The sequence below is a fragment of the Miscanthus floridulus genome, chromosome 6 (genome assembly GCF_019320115.1).
Source record: "Miscanthus floridulus cultivar M001 chromosome 6, ASM1932011v1, whole genome shotgun sequence".
NCBI lineage: Eukaryota > Viridiplantae > Streptophyta > Magnoliopsida > Poales > Poaceae > Miscanthus > Miscanthus floridulus.
The window spans coordinates 41,787,663-41,793,087 of record NC_089585.1 but is presented as its reverse complement, the minus strand read 5'-3'; the positions used below and the strand labels follow the sequence as shown (position 1 = coordinate 41,793,087).

The window sequence follows — 5,425 nt, the reverse complement described above, 5'->3', positions numbered from 1 at the left end:
GGGTTGCCGCCGTCGCTTGGATCCGGGGGGCCACCGCCGCGCTCGTCTGGATCTCGCCGGCCGCGGGTCAAGAGCTGGGCCCCTGCTTGAGGAACTGGGTGGTCTCGCCGAAGAGCGGCCACCCCATTTGCCCGCGCGGCAGGCCCCGGCGGCGGCTGTACCAGAGCTCGTTCCACCGCAGCAGCAGGCTGCTCGCCAGCACCACGCCGAGCACGGCCACCAGGAGCAACAGCAGCGCCATCACTTCTATCTCTCTCGCTCGCGTGCTCTTCCAGCAGGAGGAAGAGGAGGGGGAGGCTGCTTCCTGCTGCTGCAGGAATGGTGGTGGTGCTCCAACTCCGTGCACGGCAGAGCAAGGAGGGGTCTTGCTTTGCTCGCTGTTGTACTGGGGCGCCGGGCAGAGCTCCGTGCTCGGCGGGGCCTCTGTACAGCGATTTGGGTTGTCTGCTGGAGAAGCCGAGTTTTGGATGCGTATGCTTTTTACTGTGTAAAACCCAAATCAGAGAATGGATGCTGTGTATAGGTTCTCATTGTTGAAGACAGTCTGAGTCGTGACCGCTCCTCCATCGCTGCTCGCTACAGAGAGGCCAATCAAGGCCCCCACAGAGCTCCCAATCTCCATGGGCGACGGCTGGTGAAGCACCTCTTCATCCTCCAGTCAGATCACACTCCCCTCCACTCCACTCTCACTGAGCCCAAATGCCCAATCCACCACGCGCAGCTCCGCCGACCAAACTCTAGTCGGATCCGCGGCGAGCAGCATGGCGCCGCGGCCGGCGCCGCCGGCGGCGCTGATGGACGAGCTCGTGGAGGAGATCCTCCTCCGTATTCCACCGGACGACCCCGCGCGCCTCCTCCGCGCCGCGCTCGTCTGCAAGCGCTTGCGCCGCATCGTCTCCGACCCCAGATTCCGCTGCCGGTTCCGTGAGTTCCACCGCATGCCCCCGATGCTCGGCTTCCTCCGCAATCACGGGCGAGCGTCGTCCTTCGTCTCCACCTCCTCCTTCCGCGCGCCCCCTGCCGATTGCGTCAACAGTCGCGCGATCGACGCGCGCCATGGCCGCGTCCTCCTCCAGAGCCGGGGCCCTTCGGATCGGAAGCCCTGGGAGGATGCATTCCATGTCTGGGACCCGATCACGGGCGAACGGAGGAAACTGCCCGTGCTTCTGCCGGGGCCCGTCTACCCTTGGTCCTGGAATGCCGCCGTGCTCTGCGCTGTAGCCACCGAAGGCTGTGAACACCTCGATTGCCACCGCGGACCCTTCCTGGTCGTCTTTGTAGGCAGCGGCAATGACGTGGAAACGTCCGCGATGTGTGCCCATGTCTACTCATCGGAGTCTGATTCGTGGAGCCAGCAGATCTCTGCTCCTCACTTCTCTGATGATATCCGATTGGAGCAAGTGCCCTTGCAGAGAATGCGCTCTACTTTCGGTGTATGCATAGTGTCCTCAAGTATGATTTGGCCACACGGGAACTATCTTTGATTGTCCTGCCAGAAAAATGCTTCTTTTGGGGACGCGCTCCGCTCATGGCTACCGAGGACGGTGGACTTGGACTTGCCTACATACGTTCAAGTAGATTGTACCTGTGGTCGAGGAAGGCTGGCCCTAACGATGGTGCAGGACGGGCAAGCAAAGTCATTAAGCTTACGGCATTGCTTCCTGCTCATGACAACACACTTGTTCCGATGGTTCTGACGGGCTTTGCACATGGCCTTGATGCTTTTTTTGTGAGGACAAGTGTGGGGATTTTCACTATTGATCTGAAGTCCATCAGTGTCACAAAGGTGTGCGAAGAAAGTTGCTGCGATGAAAGTTTCCCCTACATGAGCTTCTGCACCCCAAGTAACTAGAGTATAAGAGTGAGACTTATGCATCATGCCTGTCTTTAACATGGATATATAACGTCACTTATTTTGTGACCGACTAGTATTCAGGTTGGGCATTATTATTTCATATAGTGTCATGAAGTTTTGGATGATGGTATTTGTGCTCAAGCAAAATGAATTCATGAAAGTGGGATATCACAATTACATTTAAGGCTGTGATGCTTCTACTGTCCTATGTAAAAACCTTATTTTTATGAACCAGATTCATGAAATTGGCTAGACATGCATAGGAGCTTTCATTGTCTTCTATTTGTCTTGAAAAATGATTTAGATTGGCCATTAAGGTATCCAGCAGGGAAGAAACCAAAAAGACATAACCTGCACAACCTTCTGCACATCCAGATATCAACCTCCTACATATCCTTAACACCTTTGCATTCTTTGGCTGTGATTTATTGTCAAAGTAACTTAACAATCACTACTACAGAATGGACTTGTTGTCCCGGGCGGTAACAGCCTTTAGTCCCGGTTACCGCGCCAGGACAACGATCCCGGGACTAAAGGTGGAACCTTCAGTCCCGGGTCATCGAGCCGGGATTAAAGATGGACCTTTAGTCCCGGTTGGTAACACCAACCGGGACTAAAGGCCCTCCAGCCGAGCGAACCTGGCGCACCCTTTAGTCCCGGTTGGTAACACCGACTAAAGGTTCCTTTTCTTTTTCTTTTTTTTTGTTTAATTTGTTTTCAGTTCAGTTACACGTATTTGTTTAATATATAATATGTTTTTATGTACGTATTCTACGCTGCTAATATAAATACACGCATGCGTATAATTACATCTAATTCTCATCTTGAGCATTATTATATTCGAATAAAGTATGAAACTATATTATATATATATATATATATATATATATATATATATATATATACAACACTTTCATAATCTTGTTCTCGAAAATAACGATATCAATAAACATTTAATTTACATCATTTATTCCTTAAGATCAAAGTAGAACTCGTCGTTGGGATTTAGCACTTTTTCTAGAAGATATCCTGCTATTGACTCTTGAACTGCTTTCAGATGGTCTTTTTGCATGACCCTTCGTTTCAACCATTCAGTCTTGCATTTGAAATAAAAGGAAAAGTATTAATACACATATATGTATATATATATTTATTTAAAAATAAATAAAAATTAATATATACGTACTCTAAGGATATCTTCAGGAGTTCTTCTTATGTGCGCAGTGATAAATTCACAAATGTAGTATCCACACAAGTTATTACCTGGTTTCTGCCACAAACACCACTGTACGAGAAGAAGATTATTCTTATCATCTCACACGTAAATTGAAGTACGATATAGTAATTAAACACATGGGGAAGTGTATATAGTACAACTTACTGGTATTTCAACTACATTAAGTGGTGCCTTGCAATCCTTGCGATGTTGCCGAATAAACTCTTTCCAAACCCTGTGCGACCAATAATGTACGATCGTTAATAAATTATGACAAAGTCTATTCAATAATAGTTGTGCGCGAGAGATCGAAATTACCCCTGGATAATGTCTATCATATCTTGGTATAGTGCCCGTTCTTTTCTCAACGAGTCAAAGATTAGTAACCGACTTGAGTTTAACTCAATGACAATGAGTATCCAGTGAAAACTGCATTGGTTTATACACACACGTACATGCATATAAGTTGTATTGATATTACATAAAATGTGTAGACTACATTATTATTAACACTTACTCAAAGTTGTACGGGAAAAGTATTGTTGTCTTGTCGTGCTGCTTCACGAAGAACATCATGATATTCTCCTGTGCTTCAGATACCCATCGCTCCTTGACAATAATACCGGTTTTGAATACGATATAAGGATCAATGAAGCCAACACTGGTATCTTGTATTCTTTGGAGCTCTGACATCTGGAATCTGTATATAAATATAAGTTACATATGAGGATAATTATATACACATACGCATGGAAGTGAGTTTATTAAATAAAAGTAAGAATCACTTACAAACAAAAGGAGCTAATGATTGATTTATCCAAAGCGTCCATGTGGTATAGTTGATGCAATTCTTCGAAACTAATATGTAAGATGTCATCGCCACGGAAGTAATGATGGTCTCTAAATCTGACAAAGATCTACTGCTTACCCCTGCCACACGTCTGCATGTACCACTTGTTAAGCAAGTACATTTGCGTACCCAATTTATTCAGAGCCGCAGGGTTGTACAGACTTTTGCCATATTTATAAGTCTTCCAGATATCAACTTCCAGGTTCTGGATTGGAGCTTTGCCCGTCAATTGATCCAAGGTTAAACCAGTATCTTGAAAAAAAGCATTAAGGGCTTGAACCGACACTTCTCCAAAGTTGTCTGGTCGATAGACTTCTATGTTGGAACCATATTGATTAGCAACAACAAGATTTTGCATTGGTTGCTTCTGTTGTCCGAGCTGTGGGACATCCTTCCCTGATGCTCTTTTCCTTTTCTTATCTGTATCATGTGACTTCACGAGGGAGTGGTCATAGTCTGATAGTGGCGAAGGCTTACGAAGTTCAATCATCTTTTTCTTGTGAGCATCGACCTTCTGCCTCAGCACCTCTCGTGGTAGGTAAAAGTACGGCTTCTCCTTAAGCTTCGCTTGACTCTTCTTTTTGGTATCTATAAAAAAATCTTTTACTTTTTTGTCTTCTTCAGCTGCTATTTGCTTATCAGTTTTTTTAGAAAGTATTTCTTGAGAAATAACTCTTTTTCTCGAGGTCTTCTTTGCCGCCGGGACCTTAGACGTCTTTGTAGTGTGTCGCTGTGGAGGGGGTGGGGGCGGTGTTGTAGACCGGCGTGGAGGCGATGTGGCTGGTGTTGGTGGAGACCAGCATGGAGGCGTTGGAGATCGTTGTGGAGGCGGTGGGGCCGGTGTAGGAGTTGGAGATCGTCGTGGAGGCGATGAGGCCGGTGTAGGAGTTGGCGATCGCCGTGGGGATGAAGTCGTCTCGCCCCCCGCGACGCTGTGATGAGATGGGGAATAAATGATTAGGCTAGGCTGGGGGGAGACCCTGCTACAAAAACAAGTTGTGTGTCAATTATTTTTTAAGCCAATAGAAAATTAATGGAAAATAATATTTCATTCACTTTCATTCGTACCTAGGGTGAGGTAGGGGAAGCGGTGGCGCCCCAGGAATGATGATGAAGCATTTGCGCCATTGAATAAATGTCTTTTCTGCTTCTCCTAGTGTCTTCTCCCCATCACCGCCTTCAATGTCAAGAGGAACATTGCTGTAACCTTTGAGCACTCTATCGACCGAGACGCTAGCATATCCAGGTTGAATAACTGACCCATGGATTCTTGGTGTCTTCGTTCGGTCTATTGGAGATACAACCCCGACAGCCACCATGATTGATGCATTATTACCATCTGGAATGTGCAGCTCACATATTGTTAGAGGCCCGGTAATGTCATCAACAGGGAAGCGCAACCCAACGTCGTCTTAAATAACTGGCAGCTCCGTAGAAGCACAACTGCTTTTCATCTGACCAACGGGGCTAATGGTGACTCCCGACGTTGATTACGATTGCATTT

General features: G+C 46.8%; 1 pseudogene; it reads left to right on the top strand.

Annotated features, from left to right (window-relative positions):
- The first annotated feature begins 551 nt into the window (after window positions 1–551).
- On the top strand, window positions 552–2,263 carry LOC136458145 (uncharacterized; annotated as a pseudogene).
- Window positions 2,264–5,425: the final 3,162 nt, after the last annotated feature.